The 24,662-nt window shown below is 40.0% G+C and overlaps 1 long non-coding RNA gene across 1 annotated transcript; it reads right to left on the bottom strand.

Annotated features, from left to right (window-relative positions):
* Nucleotides 1-12,853: 12,853 nt before the first annotated feature.
* On the bottom strand, nucleotides 12,854-18,736 carry LOC142140155 (uncharacterized). The gene is made up of 2 exons (XR_012688307.1): nucleotides 18,506-18,736; nucleotides 12,854-13,112 (listed from the first exon to the last, which is right to left on the bottom strand). It is a non-coding gene; the product is annotated as an uncharacterized LOC142140155 (long non-coding RNA).
* Nucleotides 18,737-24,662: the final 5,926 nt, after the last annotated feature.

Genomic DNA, 24,662 nt, shown 5'->3' with positions numbered 1-24,662 from the left:
CACACATATATATATATATATATATACACACAGACACACATATATATACATATACATACATATGAGCTGCCAATTTCTGTTCATCTAATGGGGTTATGAGGGACACATGACATGATGATATGTCTCCCTCATGACTAGTCTTTAATATTCTTAAACTATTGAAGGTAGGGGAGGTTTTAGAATGGGAAGTGGATTATTTTAGGAATTAATTCAGTGGTAAATTTGCAAATATTTCTAGAAATCTTAATAAGGGATATTATATTTTTTTCTGTAATTGGGCAAAAGAAATCAAGGAATTCTCTTCAAATGTGCTAGTTACAGAAGACAAAAAAATCTAAGTGGGATTGCTGATTAAACTTTGAACAAATAAGATTTAATACAAAGTTAGCACTTGACGTATGAGTTAACTGCCTGTCCAGAAACCCTTTCTACATCAGTATTATTCTTTTGGAAAAAAATGTTCAGTGATTCCATAGTGAATTATTGATGCTTGGTAAAAAAGCCAATATTTGAAAGCAGTGTTATCATTATATAGGTATTATGGGATTTGTGGGACATGAATGATCCCCACATACACCAAAACAGGTATAAGCAGTAAAGCGGGGCATGATGAAATCTAGGGAGATATTGTATACACTGATGTATTTTCAGAATTACCGTTTAATACAAACTAAGAAAGCTGTAAGTTTTCAGAGAATCATATGGGAGCTTTAATTTGGAAACATTTTTTCTTCCAAGAGCAGAGGGGGGGAGGGAAGAAGAGAGGAACCCAATTTCTCTTATGACAAATGAAACATGACAGGAGCTGAAGTGATATATGTGTTATCACAGCATATGGGGTGTTGTGGGATGCTGCAGCAGAGTTTTATCAGGAAGATTAATCACCACCATCTCGGTAAAACAAGATAAAACCGTAAAAACAGTTCAGCCTCACCAAAAAACATGAAAAAAATTATTCTATTAGAGGAAACGCATATTTTTTAATGCAATACACAGCAGGACAATTAAGTATTCACAGTTGTTTGTTTAAGAGGTATACAATTAGTTATTACACTGTTGCAATACTTGTGACAAATACTACTGCTTTTTCATCATTTTAACCAACACCTGTCCTTAAACATGTATGTGCCAACCTTGACAAACCCATGTAGGTGTAATCAAATAGAGTCTGTGCAGAGCAGGGAGAGTCCTAGTTTTCTCCATACCTTATAGTAAATACCCTCCATATCAAACTAGAATTTGGGGTCACCTTGATGACTGTTCATTAAAAGTGGCACCCAACAGTTTAAATTGTTTAAGACCATCTGTATTATGGCCATCATATACACACTTCCTGGGTTAGCAGTATTGATAATAATTGCAGCTACTAAAACATACTACACATTACATTGCCATAGTACAAAACACTGAATGGAAAATGCATTAAAGTGCTTACTAAGCCCATTTTCCAATGTACTCCCACCCACAATTTTTGAAGCACTCATTGAATATATATTTATTTAGGCTCCTTCCCCCTCTCTTTTCATCCTCTTTCCCCCTATATCCTCAAAAATGTGGTCGTTCAGTACTGGTTTTTCAGTGCCACATTATTACTGTCATTCTTATCTCTCCTGTCTACTATCTAAGACGATTTTGTGGAGTGTTATACTTGTACCAACTGTATGCTTGTATTGTTCTGACCTTTCAAAAACATATAAAAATTAATATTTATTTTGGCCCTCAGTGTAATTTCCGTTTGCACTGTGTATTTGTTATTGGGGACGCAGGTCCTACATAAGGGGAACGATAGAGATACACGTTCCTTCCTTCTTCCTGTCTGAACACAAGGAATAAAATGTGCCTGCCAACAGTCCTGATTTCCGAAAATTAAAGTGTCTCCATTTTCCAAAAAGGAACGTTGGGATTATAGGTAAATAGAATGAGAATGCAGCCACTTCATAATGACTTTATGTGGACAAATACAGGGATACATATTGCATTGATGTCTCATTTAAATTAAAAGCACAGAAGCCAAATTTTTTAAAGGTTTCCTGTATAATTTATCGACTGGGATTTCAAATAAACAAAATAGGTATAAAATTGTGCAAAAAGAATTTATTTACATTCTGTGATAATACCTGCTACAAACAGTGTTGGACTGGGGCATGAAGGGCCCACTGGTGGACTGCAACACTAGGGGCCCACCAGAGGGGGTGATGGCAGCCATCAAAGAGGCGAGACCAGACACTAGAGGGGGAGTGGTCATCCCACAAAGGACAGGTAGCACCATAGTGTAGTATATAAAGAATGCAGTGTGTATATAAAGAATACAGTGTCTTGACCTGCCTCTTAGATTGGGTAGAACAGTCACCAAAAATCGGGATTGTCCCACTAGACTCAGAACAGTTTACAGACTGTCCTGCTCTCTTCTACCTGTTCTTGTCACTTTCACCACCTACGGCTGCTGGTTTCTTTAGTTGCGGCTTGTCTGGATCCTGGAATGTTGGGGGCCCTATTTGGAAAAAATGTTGGGGGCCCTATTTGGAAAAAATGTTGGGGGCCCTATTTGGAAAAAAAATGGGTACATTTAGAAAATTCCAACCAGCCCTGGCGTTAAATCAATAGGACCCACAATTAATACTTAGGCCTTCCTCCAGCCCCAACATTAAAGTTATAGTATTCCCATTTAATAAATAAACCTATTTCCCTCCCTCCAGACAGCCCCAGCAATAAATTAATAGCATTTACGTATAATAAATATACCTATTTCCCGCAACCGTCACTGCCATTAAATAATTCATATTCACATTTAATAAATATACCTCATGCTCATCAAACTCAGCCCCGCATTCAATAGCGGCCAAACCACCCCATCTTAAATTAATAGTCCCCACTATAAAATTAAATTGCCTCACCATCACCCCACAAACAAAATAGCACCCATTAGTTAGCCACCACCTACCACACACACATTACATTGTCACAAGCCCGCTGTGCCATCACACACACATTATTGTGCCCTTTCATCACCATGCTGTGCCTCCTTAAGATCACACTGCGCCCTCCATGCTGCTATTGCTTCCCCCCTTCTCCGGGCACCCCTTCATCACCCTGTGCCATGCTGCTTTGGCCCCCCTTCACACTCTCTGCCATGCTGCTTTGGCCCCTTTTCATTCTCTGCCATGCTGCCTTTGCCCCTCCTTCACTCGCTGCGATGTTATCTGTGCTCTCCCTTCACTCGCTGCCATGCTGTCTGTGCTCCCCCTTCACTCGCTGCCATGCTGTCTGTGCTCCCCCTTCACTCGCTGCCATGTTGTCTGTGCTCCCCCTTCACTCGCTGCCATGCTGTCTGTGCTCCCCCTTCACTCGCTGCCATGCTGTCTGTGCTCCCCCTTCACTCGCTGCCATGCTGTCTGTGCTCCCCCTTCACTCGCTGCCATGCTGTCTGTGCTCCACCTTCACTCGCTGCCATGCTGCCTTTACTCCCCCCCTTGCTTCCGTTCTTGCACTTACTTTTTCTATCAGCTTCTTTCTTCTCTTCTTCGGTCTTCTCTCTTTTTGCCGACTCCTCTCTGAGCCGCTCGTCACTGAACGTCGGGCTTGATGACGTCACGCCCGACATTCAGTGCGAATGGAGCAGAGAGGAGTCGGGGAGAGCCGTGGTCACGTGAGTATTTTTTTATTTTCAATTTATTTACTTTTTTAAAGTTACCCGCTCCCCCTCACCATCGAAGAAGGGAGTGATCAGGGGCCTACCGGTGGATAGCCCGTCCCCCCCGGTGGCCCAGTCCGACCCTGGCTACAAACCAGTTACAACAGACCATTTGAAGCACCACCATTGCTCTTTCTGCTAAAATTTCCTGACACATAAACAGACACACTACTATTTGCATCACTTCCCTTCCATAACTATAGCTAGAAGTACTTTCCTTTCTTATCAAACATTCGATTAGGTGGAAAGAGGATACAAGAGCAAAGAGAAGGGTTGGGAGCACAAAGGACACCAAGAACCAATCAGCTGTGGGTTCGCAAACTCCCCATCTCAACACAGATAGAACCTAAATACAGTATTTTCACATTGACTTGTGCACTATGAAAAAGGCATAATATATACATTTCCTTTATGACCTCTTTTTCTTAGTAAAGAACAACTCATAGATCACACAGGTGCTGGCAGAGAGGAGTCGGCCTGGGAGAGAGCATGTTGTATGTAGACGCTCAACTTGACTCTAGAGCTTGAGAGCTCGCTTTATTACATGTTATTACATGCTTTCTACCAGGCAAATCAGGATGAATGCCTTTTTTTAGTTATTACATTATGTAATAAACAAATCAAATGTCAATGAAGAGCCTGGTGAAATATTCTATTTAAATATTTGCTTTCATCCCCAAATGTCACTGTAAAAAGAAAAAAAAATTGTAGGTAGACTTCTGTGCATGCAACAATTACTGTCAGAAGTAGCCTCTGGTTGCAGCAATATGTTAAGGAACATGAATCAGTTCACAGGGAACGAAACTCTTGCATTTGTGAAATAACTTGTTAACCCTGACTGCACCTGCAACTCAGAACAGTTTGGAAAGGCTAAAGAACTTGAATGTGGACATTTTTGTAATATTTGTATTAGTTGCTTTTTGCCGTCAATCATCATCATCAGCTATTTATACAGTGCCACTAATGCCACAACAATGTACAGAGAACTCACATCAGTTACTGCCCCATTGGAGCTTACTGTCTAAATTCCCTAACATACACACACAGACCAAGAGAGACTATTGCCAATTTAATAGCCGCCAATTAACCTACTAGTATGTTTTTTGTTTTTGTTTGAAGTGTGGGAGGAAACCGGAGGACCCGAATGAAACCCATGGAAACATGGAGAGAACATCCAAACTCCACACAGATAAGGCCATGGTTGGGAATCAAACTCATGATCCCAGTGCTGTGAGGCAGAAATGCTAACCACTAAGCCACTGTGCTGCATCAATTTTGTGTCACAATACCTTACAACCCATCAAAGGACCAATAAACCGTAAATTAGAAAAACCACGTCTCAATTAAGATCTTCCCTACATATTCTAAATAGGGGTGTGCGTCAACCCAACAACCTCCCATTACCTGTAGCCAAGAGCCGGCTAAGACTGCAGCTGTCCATAACAAACTATGGGGCTCATAGAGCTCCAATTGTAGAGCTTTGAACTGCCAACAATGAACGAGGAGAAAACAAGTGCTATTTAATTCCTTGTGGTTCAGGTAAAGAATGGGAGTATTTGCAAGGTACAATCCCCTTAATATTTCTTCCCACTCCCTCGGTTATGACTCAACCAGCCACCTGTCCCCTCTTTCACCATTGTGCTGGACTTCTGTAAGAAACCCTGCTAGGGTAACACTGTTCGCTCACAGCAACAGGAATACCATCTGTAGCTGATATTCAGAGCATGTGAACACAAGCTTGGATGACCAAGTTGGAATGCTGCTCTTCAGGTTTATATAACAGGAGAGTGTGCTTGGGACCACAACATTACAGAACTCCTTCAATGCCTTGGCTTGCACTGTTGACCAACTCTACATGAGTAGATCTGTTTTTCCATAAAGTAAGGTTAGGTATACACTCGAGGTTTTTCAGCCAATCATCGTGCCGTTCGGTCAGATATCGCGTCAGTGTGTATGCTTACACGATGACTGACAGTGCCGATTGTCATTTCATTTGGTTGCTCATACTGTTCAATAATATCATTCCAATCACCTGCCGATCATGTAGTGTGTATGAATTCACGACTGATTCCATAACCAACTGCCGATAGTTCCTCAAACTGTGATTCCTTTCAGGGCGTGTGTAAGTAAATTTCTGATGTCTTTACCTCTCCCACGTGGTGCAGTGTTTTTTACTTATATTATATTTTATCTGTTGGTTTATTAATAAAAAAAAATATTTTAAAAAAAAACAAATGCGCAAATATAATCTTTTTTTTATTTATTATTTTTTTCAATGACATATTGACATGGCATATGACCGCAATGTAGAGCTCATGAAAGATTTCATTGAGACCTACAGATCACATCCCTGCTTGTGGAAAATACAATCTAAAGACTACTTTAACAGGCACAAGAGAAGTGTGGCTATGCAAGAACTAGTGAAAGCATGCCTTCCACATTACCCTGGAGCAAATATCGATTGGGCCACGGAGAAAACACAGAACCTTAGGACAGCGGCAAGGGATGTGTATGTGCCAAATTTGTGGCACTTTGACCTCTTTAACTTCACCCGTGAAGATGAAATTACTACAGTCCACCTGCAACCTGGACACGGACAGTGGTTCCCCATCTGAAGTGACGCAGAGTGATGAAATAACATGCTTCTGTACATACATACATTACACAATGTCATTCTGATATGGCACAGCACCCACACCATTAAGACAATGTAGTTAGGCCCCCTGTTTAAATTTGGCCATTTTTCATCTCCAGTGATGTCGGCCCAACAACTTCCGTAACTTCTACATTGTTGTCCATATTGGTATGTGTACTGTGCACACAGGGGCTTCTGCACCTAAGAAAGTTGTAAAGGACACAACAAGCCATCACCACTTTGTCAACCTTGTCTAAACCTAGATTTATGGCTGAATGAAAGATTCCAAATCTGTTACTCAGAATTCCAAACAAGTTTTCCACAACACACGTAGCTTGTGACAATCTATAATTAAATATCCGCCTTTCTGTTGACAGATTGTATTGCAGGTAAGGTTTCAATACATTATTGTGTAATGCAAACACTTCATCTGCCACAAATACAAAATTTAGTCCATATTTTGTGTCACTTCCAGTTGGTAGATTAAGTTCATTTTTTATAGTTTGTCATGGAAGGGAGTCTGCTCCACTGCGCCTCCATCCGAGGCCACTTTTCCCAATGTCCACAAATAGTAATTCATAATTGGCATCCACTATTGCCATTAGAATTATACTGAAAAAAATCTTTAGAATTGTAAAAATAAGATCCACTTTTGGAGGGGGGCATAATTCATACATGTTTCCCATCAATGGCAACTCCACAATTTAGAAAATTCCATTGACTTTCAAAATCTTCAGCAATAAGTTGCCATTGCTCTACCGTTGCAGGAAACTGAAAGTCAAAGATGTTTGTAATTGTTAAATTGGTACATGTAATGTTATACTCACTACTTTACTTTTTGCTTTCATTACACAGCCTGCTATCTAGTCTGAACCAATAATCTCTGATGTGGCTGACCAACAAGAGACAACTACAACTACACATGGAACCCAGCTAACAGCAGACAGCCAGGACATCAGAGATGTACCAACACAGCAACAAAGTGTGCAAAAGAAAAACAAAAGGCTCTGTGATCTTGATCAAAGTGATGCGCTAACAGAAAAGATGGTAGAATACGCAAACCATTTGATGTCTATAAAAGGTTAACAAGACTCATTTGCTCTGTTTGCAACAACGCTAGCAAGCAAAATTGAGAAGTGCAAGCAGACTAATACAAATGGAACATTTTGCGTGCAACTTCATTTGTAGGTCGAACATGGAGGACTTATAGCCACAGTTTTGACACAATCCAATCACACATAGGAGCAAGGATATTTCAGGCAGGCACCATCATATACATTCAGCCTAGCCATATGCAACATTCCATTATTGGAGGACAATGTGTTACCCGGAAAACCTACATGACTTCCACACCAATGCCCAACACAAGGATTTAACAATACATAGGAAATCAATCACCAATGGATATTAGCAAATTGTTGCATTATGAACAGCTGTAAACCCCTGCCCAGATTTTGATGTATTGCACATTTTGTATAGAATGTAGTTTCTATTGTAATAAAATTATATTTATGTTTTAAAAAGCAAAATATTTGTTTTACCAACCTTCATATACTGTTCACACAGAACTTGAACTATAGCGTCACAGGTCTCAGGTATGATCAAACACAGAGCTTGAGGTGAAATTGCTGTGTTGTATTTGAGATCAGCCAGTGTCCTTCCTGTGGCTAAAAATGTCAGGGAGCAACCATTCTCTGTTCTTCAGATATAGGTCTTCTTAAACAGGTGTCCTCCTTCTGGATGAGGGGGGTGACTAGTTTGAGCAGTTCATGGAATGTGGGTTCATTCATCTGCAAGAAATTCCTGAAGTCATTAGGGTTGTTGTCCCATATCTCCTGCAGCAGGGGTATACGAGAGAATGAGTCTCTCCTCTCAAACCACTCTTTGGTCCAATATGACCAATTCTTTCCCTCCGGGTCTGCGCTTGCAGTCTTCTTGCCTTAGCTAGTAGCAAAAGACCAGTAGCCTGCTCTACTTCAACAGCATCCATAATATTAAAATAAATCTTTGCTGTGCAGCGGCGAACAAATATACACTGTACACAAAGATGTGTTATAGAATGAACAGCGATGACCTATTCCCATTTCCTTTTAAAAGTTTTTGGGAGGTTTCTGCCGGAGATGTTCTGCTCTGTATTTAAATTTATTTGGCTTATCACTGCAAGGAGAGACTATATGCCGTTTCAACATGTATAAAATCAAAATCTTTTAAGACGACAATATGAATGTCAAAAATCACTGCCCGACGGCTGGTCTTTCCCAAATCGTTTAAAACGTGTGTAGTGTAGATGCATGAATCGTCCGACCGATCGGACCGTCAGTCGCAGGTGCAGTCGTTCTAGTTAAAATATTGGTTGGAAAATTCTCCAGTGTGTACCTAGCCTAAGGAATGCAGTTTGTCTGGTCAATGTTATCAACTAATTCCTGGTGTTTTAAAGCTGCCGAAATATTCTTTGTGCATAATATGTTTATAAAATAGCAATACTTAGAAGGAGAAATTATTAACCAGCTTTCTCTGTTTATTAAAACAAAACAAAACGCCCCCCCCTAGTTACCTAGACCGACTTCTCATTGGCTTGTGGGTGTGGGTTCCGGTTCCACGGTAAGGATTTCCCTTCTTACTGCTGCTATAATGCTTGCTGAGCACAACTGTTCAGATTACTTAGTGCAATGTACGTCAGATGCCAAGGTCCCACTCTCAGTGTGCATGTGTGACATGTCTTATGGAGCTTCCCTTTTTGAAGTCTGCAGAGGCCTGCGTTTGCTACTAAAGATGCATCTAGTCGGCCAAGGGGGTCATCAATAGAGGTGTATCATCATCATCATCACCATTTATTTATATAGCGCCACTAATTCCGCAGCGCTGTACAGAGAACTCACTCACATCAGTCCCTGCCCCATTAGGGCTTACAGTCTAAATTCCCTAACACACACACACACACATACACAGACTAGGGTCAATTTGTTAGCAGCCAATGAACCTACCAGTATGTATTTGGAGTGTGGGAGGAAACCGGAGCACGCACGGGGAGAACATACAAACTCGTCACAGATAAGGTCATGGTCAGGAATTTAACTCATGACTCCAGTGCTGTGAGGCAGAAGTGCTAACCACTACGCCACCGTGCATCTTATGTGTTAGCTATTCATAAAATAAACCCTACTATACGATTAATAAATGTTTTAGTATAATATCCATTACACTTACACATACCTTTGAGGGGGGAAAAAAGAACTTGTAAAGAAACAGTCCTGGCATTAAACAGCAATTATTCTGTAGAAATAGTGGGTAACCTGTGGCCTTGAGCTGTCAGTAAATTCTACAGGTTGCCTAGAATATCCATTCAGCCACATGCAATGTTGTGGAGTGATATACTATGAATAGCTATAGATGTCTCACAAAAAATAAATATCATATTTTACAGTCTAAATTAACTAATACACACACACACACACACACACACACACACACACACACACACACAGACTAGGGTCAATTTGTTAGCAGCCAATTAACCTACCAGTATGTTTTTGGCATGTGGGAGGAAACCGTAGCACCCGGAGGAAACCCACGCAAACACGGGGAGAACATACAAACTCCTCACAGATGAGGCCATGGTCGGGAATCGAACTCATGACCCCAGTGCTGTAAGGCAGAAGTGCTAACCACTTAGCCACCATGCTGCCCCAAGGACCTTCCGGACTCGGCAGAATCCGGTAAGCCCCAATAAAATAAAAATTAACAATCATCATTACACTACATACACACTGCACACTATATAACGTATGGGGATATTAACTTTATCCTCTCTCTATTCAGCTGACTAAGGAATTAACCAATTCATTAAGGCTGCCATGTAGTGTGAATAGGAAGAACAATTTAGAAGTAATTAAAAGGAGCAGCCTATAAGCTGTCTGGGACACAGAGCTTCTGTCAGTGGCTTTAATTCAGAGAAAAAGGGGAGAGATGGGGAATCTGTACTATCCAATCAAAAATATATTTTTTATTTGCATCATAGTATTTGAAAACACAAAAAAAAAATACTTTAGGTCTCTTTACTTCATGGAATTGGAAGTCTCATTAGTATTGCCCTATAGAACTATATGAACAATTAGGCAAATGACTGCAGGAGACAAAGGCAAACTGTGGAAGCCATATACAGCAAAGCAGCCATTACAGCTAATGACAGGTAGAATAAAGAAACCTCATGGTATACACATTTGATTACTGAATACTACACACCAAACTTAGAATAAAGTACACATACAAGTGCACATATTTAGTATCCCTGGAAATATTAGAAGTAACAAAATAAATTAGGAAGCATATTTAGAGGGTTGAATGATTTTTGTGGAAGTAGCTAACTGGAGATTCGAGCGAACTTAAAAAAAAAATTCTACCTGGATTATCCCTATAATGAATACAATTAAAAATTATATTTGAAGAGGTTCAGGCACCTAGTGGTGTAGTAAATTAACAAAGTGCTTGCAAATAAGGTGCAAAATTAATGTATACCAAAAAGTTATTAAAATGTCAGGTTTATCTGCAAGTAAACTCTTGAGGTCCTTTGTGTTCCTCCTTTGGATTGGTCACAATTCTGTAGCAAAATATAAAAACAGCTTATCTGGATATCACATAAGGTGCAAAGGAGCTTTGTCTCATTAGCGAACTTCAGTCTCCTTATCATTCCTGGAATTATCTTGTAAAAGGAGCCACATTCAATAATTGTTAGAAGTAGCAGTATGTGTCCACAGCATAGTCCATATATACGTTTTATTCTGTTTAGACTTCCTTGGGAAACGTGTAAAAACAAAAAAAGGTGTAATGATAAAATAAAGTATAAATAGGATAAAATATTGCCCAATGATTTTGAGTAAATGTGCTGTAAGCCCAGATAGTAAATGTTGAGTAAGTGCCATGTACGTTAGTCACACTTCTGGTTTTGGCTGGTCAGTAAATACAAGCTGATGACAAGTAATGTTCTTGTGGAACTGATGGCTGTCATGTGTGAAGCTCTATCTATTTTACATATTTACTAAAGCATATATAGCCCACATACTGGTCAGCTCTAGCAGTACATTAATTGAGTTTTGAACATTACATAAATGACCTTACATTGTGTCTTTCTCAAAATCATTGGCCAATATTGCTATCCTATTTAATTTACATTATATGTTATTTTTTTTGTCATACTTTTATTAAATTATACGATTCTACCTTTATATTTTTGTCACATCACTCAAGCACCATTTCGTTACCAAAGTCATTTAGACCCAAGACTGAAACAGAAGACTTAAACAGCAGCATTAAGAAATTTCCAATTGAGAAGTGTAGACTAGAAACCCATATTTAACTATAAACTATCTGTACTTCACTGTGATACCAAAAAACTGTCTCTACCTGTCTGAACAAAAAAATAAATAATATTAATCACAGCAGAAAAGAAATGGAGGGGCCTACTGAGGTGCAATTTTGACATTGACCCCTTTCAGCAAATCCATTGAAGACAGTAGAGGACAGGTTTAGTCACCTTCTGAAGAAATTGTCTGATAATAGAACAAGAGCTTGCACTCAGCTGAACAGAACATCAAACACCTCTAGTTGTGACACTGTACAGGAAGTTTTATATAGATATTTCTGAATCTTTTAATAGCCCCAGTGTTCTCCCCAGCATCTATTTCCCGGGTGCTCCACACGGCTGTTTTTACTTACCACCCCACCCGGCACTTGGAGCCCAACAGAGTCCTATTATAATAGAATAAACCATCTTTTCTCCTATTAGAACAGGCACTGTGTGAGCACTACAGCCAGCAGTGTGTTAGACCACTGACCACCAGTCTGACCAGTCCTGGCCGATGTGGGCAATAACCTCCAACATTTTTCATTATTATTGCAAATTATTAAACTGGCAAAATTTTCTGAGGAGAAGCCCTTTTATATGAGTTTATTGTAGTTTAGGTTTAGTGGTCCTAAAAAACAAAATCTGTATGGACATACCCTTTAAGCCATCTACAAGAACAATAAAAACATACTGTATGTAGTCAACAAAACATTCCACTCATTTATGTGTTATACCGACCACTTAAAGAGTGTGTACATCAAAATACGTCATACAGAAGTACAAATATTGACACTTTAGAAAACATGCTAGTAAACTACACCTAAAGAGCAATACCAGCATGTCTGTAAGAGAAATATTACAGTCTTAGGGCAACTCCTAAATGTTATGGCAAGTCTCTGTCCAATCATTTATGGCCATGGAATTTACTCTTAGCTTTTGTACCTTTACTTGCATAGGCAGAATCTTACAATCTAGTGTATTTGATTTGGTAACCATTCTAAACAGTTTTATGATTTAGCCAATAGGTCCATCACGTAAAACCTGGCAGATTTTACGACCCATATATGTTCTCCTACCTCTGGGTCATTTTGAGGGCAAGAGCACATTTTATTTCAGGTCACATAACCCTGTTTCTGCCTAGTAAATGAAATAAGTAATGAATATGGTAAAATATACACAATACAGATAAGTGCAAGTATTTTATTTAAATAGGTCTGCATGCATTACTAAGCGCCCTGAAGCACAAGTGTAACATCTGATGGCTGATCTTTTTCCTTAACAAAACATACTCAGTATAGCCCTGTCTTTCTTCTCTGTCCCTTGGGGCAAGATGCACGTTTCTAAGTTCATTTAGGTTCCACAGCAAATTCATCCGATGAGTGATGGGGTATGTGACACACAATCAATTGTCACCATTACATAATCCCACACTTGGCTCTCAGAAGCTTAAACAAAAAAAAAAGGAAGACGTCATTGCAGTTTTAATTGCTTAGCAGTTTTGTACCAAACAGCATAGTGCAAGCTGCTCCAGACATACAATATGCTTTGGTGTTATTCAATAACTTTAAAGTGCAACATGAATAACCTCCTGTGAGAAGCTAGGGTAAACTTGTGATTGATAAGATCCATAATATAACAATATTGTTCTGTAAAACAGTGTAAGAACACCCATTTCCAAAAAGCAGAAATAACTTAACATTAGAATATATTTTAACAGGCTATATAAAATGAAAATACAATTTTGGTTCATTACAGAAACTACCGGTACTATAATTCTTATATTATATTTAGCGATTTGCTTCGAGGATCATCTTTTCCGTTGCAGGATAAATGTCTTTCTGAACAACAGAACAACTTAAGAAACTAACACAAAAACAAACAAAGAAATGTGGCTTGTGGGTAATCTGAATTGGATAAGAGTATTGGAAACCAACACGTTGGCTGAGTGGTTAGCACTTCTGCCTCACAGCACTGGGATCATGAGTTCTATTCCCGACCATGGCCTTATCTGTGTGGAGTTTATGTTCTCCCCATGTTTGCATGGGCTTCCTCCGGGTGCTCTGGTTTCCTCCCACACTCTAATAACATACTAGTAGGTTAATTGGCTCCTTATTAAATTGAACTTAGTCTCTCTCAGTCTGTGTGTGTACGTTAGGGGATTTAGATGTAAGCTCCAATGGGGCAGAGACTGATGTGAGTGAGTTCTCTGTGCAGTGCTGTGGAATTAGTGGCGCTATATAAATAGATGATGATGATGATGATGAAACCAGTATAAGAATTTGCAGAATCCTGCTGCAAATGTGGAGCAGTGAGAGAGGAAGATCGGTCTTGTCATGGCATTTAGGATGGATTAAAACAGTGACAGATGGCTGAGGGGAATATCAGAGAGGAAAAAGTTGCACTAGCCAAGGTAGGAGGTGAGCGAAAGCAATTTTAGTTGTCTTGGGTAAGAAAAAAAATGTATTGTAGCAATATTTCCAAGATAAAGGCGACAGTATTGTAAGTAGTGTCTTTTTGGGAGGGTTTTAAGGAAATTGTGGGGTTATTGATGGTGAGGGAAACATTAGGCAAAGTGAGAATGAGGGGGGGAGGGAAGATGAAAAACATGTGCTTTAGGTAGCATTGGGCCAACCATGTGGGGATGGCAGAGAGATCGTTGGACAGACACTATAACAGAGGAGAGGATGTCATCTGTGTTGAGGTGGCACTGGAGACAGAAAGAGCGAATTCACCAACAGAATATGTGTACAGTGATAAAAGCAGAGGAATTTGTACAGGAACTTTTGAATCCCCCTAAATAATATTTGTTACGCAGGGAAGGATGTGCCAGAGGTAGAGAAACTAAAGGAGCGGTAGAAAGTAAACCAGGAGTGAATGGTGTCAAGAAGACCAAAGGAGTGAAGGGTATACTGGAGAACAAGGTGATCAATGGAGTTGAAAGTGGCAGAGAGATCCTGAGAGGAGGATGAGTACAGAGAATTGACCTTTAGACTTTGATGCAATTAGATCATTGGTCACATTTGTGAGGGCAGATTAAGTGGAATTTTGAGAGTGAAAGCATGGGTTGAGACTGGAGAACGACATAAAGCGTATAATGCCACTCACGTAGTTTCGAGGCAAAGAGGAGGAGAGCAACTAAGCGGCTTTAGGATTAAGAAATTAGTGCATTTTTATATGATGATGGGAATGTCCTAGTGGAGCGAGATAGGTTGAAGAGGTCAACTAGTGTTGGGTACACAGTGGGGGAGAGGTCATGGTGACGTTGAGATGAAATATGAAATACAGCTCCCACTGATGTTTTGGCTCCCACTGACACTGGATAACCAGAATAAGGGTAAACCACCTTTCCATGGAGAGAGATGTTCTCACAGGTAGTCTGATGCCCCCCCAGGTCTTGAAATGAGAAAAGGAAAAATTTATCACAAGAGGTAACCGGAGGATATGCACACGGCTGAGGTTGAGGCAGGCTGCATACCAAGATAAACAGAGACATGTCAATGTCGGGCGGGTAGCGAGCAAGAGAGGTCCAGTAAACAAAGCCATATGGTCAAGAAAGATGGACAGCAGCAAAGGAATGATCAGGATCAAGCAGAAAGTCAGTCAACAGGTAATCAAACTACATAGAGCAGCAATAGCAGGCGAACAAGGTGCAGGCATAATGAAATGACAGACAGGGAGCCAAACCCTCCCTGCCATTTAAACTAATGGGGACCAATAAGAATGCTCCATTGGGAGCGAGCCCCTCCTCCCCACAGTGAATGTTGACTGCAGTCATGTGACTGGAATCACTGAACAGAGCATCCCAGCTGTCCAACAGGAGGAAGTGTCCCTGACCGAGCAGCGGACAAGTGTAAGCAGTTGCGAGCTGCACGGCGGCACACAGACGAGCAGGCAGCTAGAAGGAGGTAGCGTTCCGGCTGCTTAGCAACACCCGGGAAAAAGGATAGTGTAAGCTGCTGCAAGTAGCATGGTGGCTATTAACAACAGAGTCAAGGGCCAGATTCTGAGTAAAAGGATTAGAGGAGTGCAGACACCCGTCCTCTGTTACGAGGAATAAAAATATGATGATGGATTAGGGCATATAGGAGAAAGAGAGTGGGACATGTAGGACATGCCTGTGGAGATATCAGTGTTGCTGCAGGTTTGGACACAAAATTAGCATAATGGCTATCAATCAGATCATTATCGGCTTGTTAATAAACGATCATTATTAGCCTTTATGCCCCCTTATTGGCATTAGAGCTATCAAGCCAAGCTACTCAGTGAGTTCTCTTCCAATTATCCTGTGACTCATCATATGTGGCCAGCATTAGAGATAGCTTCTGTAGTCCTGGCCCTGACTCAGGTGAAGTTTTCTCTGTCAGGGTGAAAAAGATACTGGAAAGAAGTGGCAATAAAGAACAGGGCAGAAGAAGTGAATTGAAAACAATGAACAAGGATGTCAAGTATTGCTACACCTTTGTGCTCAAATAGAAGGATTAACATTACTGCATAGCTAATGCCTCTACCTTAAGGTGCCCATAAACACTGCATGTCATACAGCCCAAAAAGATGTCAATCTGATAGGTTATCTATTGCAGTCAGATAATGAACACATCTGACTGTGCGGGCAGTTATCATCCAACCAAGCCAATGGTGGCCTGTTGGAGTCAGCTGTTTGGGCCAAGTACTGAACAGCAGGCTTTTTCAGATTTAGGGGTATATTTACTAAACTGCAGGTTTTAAAAAGTGGAGATGTTGCCTATAGCAACCAATCAGATTCTAGTTAATATCTGACTGGTTGCTATAGGCAACATCTCCACTTTTTCAAACCCACAGTTTAGTAAATCTAGCCCTTGGTCTGAATTGATTGAAATGTGGTTGGGGTGCATGTGTGCATTAAATTAGTAACTAAAGCAAAAAAAAAAAAATAACTATTGTTTCTGGTTAGTAAATAACCATTGGATCTCTATTTGTGTGACTTGCCTTAGGCTAGACACACAAAAATAATTTACTGTTCTTGTAAAAACAACTCTGTAGTAGTTTCTTTGTCCATAATTGCTATTTTGATCACTGTTTTAACCGAAGGGATGGGTCAGTTTAAAGCATATAGCAAACATACATTTAGCTTGCTTGTCCCTTCAGCACAGGTGAGCCTTAAAGTATGTGGACACGGCTTTGAATTAGAGTGCCTGGCCATTTTAGCCACGCCAATTGCCAACAGCTGCATACATGCCAGCAAACAGCCATGCTATTGCCATAGTCAATCATTAGCAGTAGAATGGGCCGTAGCGAAGAATTCAGAGGTTTCCAATGTGGCACTGTTATAGGATGCCGCAAGTTTGCCTTTACAAGCCATCGCCGCTTTAAATTTTAGCTGCAAAGTCGCCGATTAATCACAATTATTATATAATTGTTTAAACTGGTGTATGGTTTATTGTGGCGTGTTAAAGCTGCAGTGGGTGTGGAGCGTTGGTGAAAAGCTAATTTCTATTCACACAATTCTCAATCTTGATTGCAACACTCACTAATGAGTTACAAACTACCTCTGGAAACAACATCAGCAGCACAAGAACGGTTTGTTGGCCGAGCAGTCACGCACATGCCTCAGATCACCCTGTGCAATTGAATGAAGTGGTGTATAGCACACTGCCATTGGACTCTGGAGCAGTCAAAACAAATCTTTGTTTGGCAGATGCCAGAACGCTTCTACAACAATGCCTACTGCCAACTGTAAAATACAGTGGAGGAGGAATAATGGTCTGGGGATGTCCTGTGCTTTGGTACAATAAAACATGATCATGGGAGCGTGCACACCAATTCAATATTTCACTAAACGGTCATTTATCGTTTGATTGGCACGATAACTGGATAAAACACCTGTAGTGATACTGTATAGTATTAGTTTAAAAATGATTACATTTGCAGCAGAATTTAATGCAAATTGAGTTTCACAACGGAACAGGCCCTTCCACAGAGGTGCAAAGGTCTGTTGATACAATAGTCAGCAGAATGTCATTCTAAATATATTTCTAAACCCAAATTTCAGTGTTTATATCAGCTATGGGCAACCTGAAACACTTTGGGGGGCAGCATGGTGCAACCCTCTAACCTTCAAAAGGGCCGCACTTTACCCTTAATCTCAGTAATAAATGAAAACATTACATTTAATCAAAGAGGCACCTATCTACAAGAATACATTGACATACATTTTAAACAAGTGTTACAAGCTATAGCAAAAAAAACTGGCAACAAAGCACCTGGGGGCCACAGGTGAATGCACAGAGGGCCACCTGTAGCCCATCACTGGTTTGTAGTCTACAAATATAGCTAGAATGACAAAATCAACTCATATTTCTATGGTGGGTTTGGGGTAGGACTGGAAGAACAGTTATGGCCAAATTCCACCAGCGAAATGTGAAATTTCACGGCCAAATGTGGAATGAGACAAATATTTTGTGGAACAGGTTTGAAGAAGTTACTTCATTTCTGTATTGCCCAAAAAAAATGCAGCAAGTTATTCCCTGACTGAAACTTATCAGTTACTGACAGCAAACATGTCATTAAACACTAGCAGACAGCAGCTACCCTGGTGTTACATAATACATTATCATATACCTGATGAGAGCTCTGCCCTCGTCTGATGATCTGCAATGCACCCCACCCCCAGTTTACAGAAGTCATTTAAGGAAACCTCCTCCTACCCTTAAACACATTCCACAGGACACAGTGACTGAGTAATAGCTCATGAATGCAGCATAGCAGCACAGGACACACCTATTTCCCTAACAGCAGTATATATCAGACTATAAACACTTTATATAACTAGTTACTCACTGCATGAAAAGAACAGCAGTACCTGATGGGTATGATGTTTCCAACACAGACGTCATTGGGTTTACAAAGCTCATAACAATTTCACTCACTGCCCTGAAGGCCTCTCATTTAGTTTCTCTTTTAGTCGTAAGGAGTTATCACTGCTGACAGATTGTTGAACGGAGTTCAATTATTTTAGGGAATGTTCTGCTGGACTGGTGCCATGATGGTAACAGGACCCTCCTGGGGGAGGGAGCGGTGTCGGCAATCACAGCACGCATGCGCCCAGCCCCGCTTCTCACACAACTGTGAGTCTGTGTGATTCAGCTGCACTGTGTGATTCTGCTGCTGCTGAAAATATCCTGCTGACTGCTGTCATAGAGTAATAAATACTGGGGAGCATTCACATTTCTACCAGTGAATATATATATATATATATATATATATATATTTGAATTTGTATACAAAAAACATATAACAAATATCTACATACACACACAAGTATGTGTGTGTGTGTATATATATATATATATCTCTTGTGTGATAAAACTGCTTTGACTGAAATCCATTTTTATAATCCATTTTTAACCTTATTTCCTTCCCATAGTAGTTCACATTTACATTAAATATATGCCGCCATTCACATTTTTTTTATATTTATTTTATTTATGTTTTAACATTTAAGATTTGGAAATCTTCTGATTGTCTACTTTTACAGTTTTTTACATGATGGCGCTTCATTTTCATGGTTGTCATCTCTGTAGCTTTATGCTGGCCATTGGCCACGATCTCAGATATATACATTATTCAAGGTAAATTTGTTCACTTTTGCTACAGGTAAGTGAGATCAGAAAACAATCAGCATGCTTAATAGTGCCCCAGTGGAAATGGTTTTAGGATTTTCAAGCATGCCTGAAAATCTATGGTCCAGCTAGACTAACCAGCCCAAATGTAATAAGGCCACTCTAACAGATTACCAATCTGTATAACTTGGCCACCCCTGTTCTGTTAAAAATGCTAGATTGCTGTAAAATAACTCATCAGCTGATAATATTGCCTATGGAATTTATGGCACTATATTAATAACTGATGATGATGTGTGTGTGTGTATATATATATATATATATACATATATATGTGTGTGTGTGTGTATATATATGTGTTTGTATATATATATATATATAGATATATGTGTGTGTGTGTATATGTATATATGTATGTGTGTATAGATATATATGTATGTGTGTATATATATATAGATATATCTATATAAGCATATATATGTAGATATATATAGCTTACAATATATATATATATATATATATATATATATATATATATATATAAATTGTAAGCTTGGGCCCTCTTACCTCTCTGTCTGTATGTATTACCCAGTACTGTTTTATATATGGTTATTCCCAATTGTAAAGCGCCTCGGAATTTGCTGGCGCTATACTATCCAGCAGCCGCAGCGCTGTCATAGAAGCGTCCACCATGGACGCTTCTTTGACAGCGCCGCGGCTGCTGGATAGTACAGGGGCACTTCTTTAGCGGAGGGGAGGGGTTTCTGGAGACCCAGAAACCCCCCCTGCGTGCGCCACTGTATTGCTTGCACATCTCACTGAAATTGTTTTTTTTAAAAGCAGACAAGTATGTAGATAATACTTTGCTTTTTAACCGAGCTGCAGTAGAATGTCAGGTTAACTCTGAACATTGTTTGTTTTATGTTTATGGGTTATATCTGAAAATTTCAGTTTGGTGTTTAATGGTTCTTTAATTACTTTTAACTGAGGAGTAATTTCCCCTGTCATGATTTTTTTCAGTTTCTCAATTTAGGTCTTCTGATATTTATGAGCAAACAACCATTTAACTAAATGGCAGATTTTCTATAAATCAACATTCCATTAAACGGGGGAAAGGGAACACTAGAACTAATTCTGCCAGTGCTGATGTAGTTTTCAACTCATTTATATTCTGAATCAGCATTTCCAGCACACAGGAAGGAAGAAATGAAATGGCCTCTAAGTACTTAAATAATTATACACCCAGGATTATGTTTAGCCCATCTTTCAGTGCTGTAGTACAGTACATATCAAATGTTAAGAAAACACTTATCAGTATTATGTGTACCTAAAACTAGTTAAGTACAGGCTGTGTCTGCAGTAGATAAACTGGATTAGCATGTTTTACTTGTCAATGCTTACTGTAAGAGGCTTTTAAGTCATGGAGAAAATTAATACAGTAATTATGTTATATTTCCAGCATGCTGGTAGTGGTAACCGATCCATATACACCAGAAGTATTCACTAATGTTCAACTCATTTTTGTAATATGATACCTTTGCTTGCAGAAAATATTATGCATGCACGGTTGAGTGCCTACTGGAATCCCAGCGTCAAGTACTGTTTTATTGTAGAGGCAAGGCCGCAGAGAAGGGGGCATGCCAGGAGGCCCCGCCCGGGCTCTCACTGCCACTGCCAACGTTTTTTTGTTTTTTTATTTCAACCTACTTTTTTTGTCCTATTTTTTGTCTTTTTTTTTTTCGCCAGGGGGGGTAGGTGGGCGCTGCGATCATGTGAGTATGCAAATACTCACATAATCGCGGCACCGGCATCCCTTTTCACTCCTCTGTTTGCACTGAATTTCGGGCGTGACGTTGTCACGTTGCGACCGACATTCAGTGAGGAGCAGCACAGAGAGGACCTGGCACAAAGCAAGAAGACAGAAGAAAAGAAAAGAGATGAAAGAAGCCAATACATAGGTAAGTAAAGGAACAGAGGCAAGTGGAGGAAAGCAGAAAGGCACAGTGAGATGAAGAAGTGGGAGGGGAAGGCACAGTGAGATGAAGAGGGGGGAAAGGCACAGTGAGATGAAAAAGGGGGGTGAAAGGCACAGTGAGATGAAGAAGGGGGGAAGGCACAGTGAGATGAAGAAGTGGAGGGGGGCACAGTGAGATGAAGAAGGGGGGAGAGGCACAGTGAGATGAAGAAGTGGGGAGAAGGGCACAGTGAGATGAAGAAATGGGGGGCGCACAGTGAGATGAAAAAGGGGGGAGATAGACACACTGAGATGAAGAAGGGGGGGAGAAAGGCACAGTGAGATGAAGAAGGAGGGGGGAAAGGCACAGTGAGATGATGAAGGGGAAGGCACAATGAGATGAAGAAGGGGGGCACAATGAGATGAGATGAAAAAGGGGGAAGGCACAGTGAGATGAAGAAGGGGGGGAGGAACAGTGAGATGAAGAAGGGGGGAAGCAGCATTGCACAGTGTGATGAAGGAGAGGGGGTTCAGCATGGCACAGTGATGAAGAAGGGGGGCAGCATAGCACAGTGTGATAAAGAAGGGGGGCAGTATGGCACAGTGATGAAGAGGTGGCAGGGGAGCAGCATGGCACAGAGTGATTAAGGGGGTCAGGTTAAGGGGCAAAAGCAGCATGGAGGGTATGGCACAGGGGGCTTGTGGAAATGAGGTCTCTTTATTAAATGTGACAATTAATTATTTAATGGCAGTGATGGTTGTGGGAAATAGGTATACATTTATGAAATGTAAATGCTATTAATTTATTGCTGAGGCTGTTTTGTGGGAGGGAAATAGGTTTATTTATTAAATGGGAATACTATTATTTTAATGTTGGGGCTGGAGGAAGGCCTAATTATTAATCGTGGGCACTACTGATTTAATGTCAGGGCTGATTGGAATTTTCTAAATGTACCCATTTTTTTTCCATATAGGGCCCCCAACATTCCAGGACCCAGACTAAAGAAACCAGCAGCCATAGGTGTTGAAAGTGACAAGAACAGGTAGGAGAGAGCAGGAGAGTCTGTGAAATGTTGTGATTCTAGTGGCACAATCCCAATTTTTGGTGAGTGTTCTGCCCAATGTAAGGGGCAGGCAAAGTCTGTGAACTCTTTATGTACACACACATATATTACACTATGGTGCTAGATGTCCTTCGTGCCAATGGTGAACACAGCAATGCATGTTTTTTTCTGTAGGAGGGTGGCCTAGCGCTTTTCACCTGCTAGCCACGCCCCCACTCCCACTTGTGGCACAATTTTTTTTGCCATGCTCAACTATAAGTGAGACCCCATGAAGTTGCTGTACCGGGCCCCTGAATTCCTCTTGGCAGCCCTGTGTAGCGGCAGATGGGAATTTACACATAAAGTTTTCAAATTAGATCATCTACAGTTATGGCGTTTAGTAGGGCCTTGCAACTTAGTGCAAAAAGTGGGTGGGGCTTATGAGAGCATGAAAAATACATTTTCTGCGTCACTAATTTTGCACTGGCTATGACAAATACTAATTTACAATTTATGGTCCCTCCTACTTAATCTTAATATGTAAATTAGTGTTTGAATTTAATCCGTCATTGAATCTCTTGCAAAAGGATTCTGTATTTGGCTGAGATGGATTCAGAGATCATCATAATGGTTTTAAGAAAGTCTCCTATATCATCTAACAGGTTTATTTATCAAAGTAACTTTCTCAGAGCTCTTCCTCATAGGTGATATAGGAGAGTTACTTCATCTTTATTGATTCTACAAATTATCATGTGCCTTAGCGCTTCCAGACTATGGGTAAGGATAAACGCAGGTGGCCACCTTTATTTCTATTCTGAGCTCACTAATCATCATTGTCCAATTAGAGACTATACCACAGGGCCATCTTAAAAACATTATGGGCCCCCGGGCAAAGCAGTGCATTGGGGCCCCTATATATATTTTATATATATATATATATATATATATATATATATATATATATTATATATATATATAGGGGCCCCGATGCACTGCTTTTTTTAAATGTACTCGCTCAGTGACACTTGAAGTTTTTCTTTTGCAGGATTTTTTTTTTTGCAGGATTATTTATTCTTATTAAGAGCCTTACCTATGGGGTCCCCTTGCCCGTGGGGCCCCCGGGCACCTGCCCATCGTGCCCAATGGAAAATATGGCCCTGCTATACCACGCTTCTTATTCAAATCTGAAATCTCTGAACCCTGCTTGGATTATAAGCAACTGGATTTTTGGATCTTATCCTGAATATTCTGGACCATATATGTTATGAATGGAGATCCAGATAGAGGACCCTCTTTGAGAATATGTGGGTCATTGTATGCTTCTAATTAGAAGTTCTCTTTAATATTGTAATGTGGTTGTTTTTTTTTGTTTGATAAATAATCATGGTTTATTTGAATCATTAGTCTCTCTTCAGCATGATTGTTTTTAATATTGTTAATGTTTAAAATAAATGTTTTAAAGCCAATTCTTTGTTTGATATAAATTTTGCCATCTGGGCTGTTTTTATATCAGTATATTATACTTCTAATGCTGTTTTTTGTTTTGTTAGTTTTCATGAGGAAAATGGACTAAATGTGAATAAACATGTCTGGTTATTTTAGTTCATTTAGCTGTTTAACCAAAATGAAATATTTTATGTAACTGAGATGTGATTATTGCTTTCAGGATTTCAATTCTGTTACGTCAAGATGACTGTTTTTTTTTCCATTTTTATAAAAATGCTATAGACATTTGTTTCATGTTGTCTCATCCAAGAGCATGACAAATTGAACAGTTCTCATTTACACCACCTGTACAAATATGGAAAATATTTTTTTACTGACAACTGTATAATAATAAACTAGTAAATAGTTAACATTTTTGTTATTAATACCTTATTTGATTGTAAATTATGTCAAAAAAGTAAAATAGTAGCAAGAGCACAAAGAAAGTCATTGATGGGAAACATGGGTTCAAAACCATTTTGAGACAAAAACCCCACTGATCTGGTACATGTTACATATAAAGTAATTGTGTTGGTAGCAGTGGCGGAGCATAACGTAACCGAGTCCCATAGCAAAATTTGGGTAGGGGCCCGGTGATGTTGCTCTATCTGCCCATGCTCTTATTCTGTCCTCTAAAGAGTAGAGCTGGAGTCTCTTCTGAGCATGCATGCTCAGATATATGCACACATACACATGCCCCGACACCCATATAGCCACACTTCAATCCATTCTAAATGCTGCTGCAAGACTGATCTTCCTCTCTCACCGCTCCACATCTGCTGCACCACCTTGCAAATCCCTACACTGGCTACCTGTGTCCTCCAGAATCCAATTCAAATTACTCACCCTCACCTACAACGCCCTGAACAACACCACCCCCTCATACATCTCAAATCTAATATCAAAATACTCTCC

This window comes from Mixophyes fleayi, chromosome 2 (assembly GCF_038048845.1).
Source record: "Mixophyes fleayi isolate aMixFle1 chromosome 2, aMixFle1.hap1, whole genome shotgun sequence".
Taxonomy (NCBI): Eukaryota; Metazoa; Chordata; class Amphibia; order Anura; family Limnodynastidae; genus Mixophyes; species Mixophyes fleayi.
This window is presented reverse-complemented; position numbering and strand designations above follow the sequence as displayed.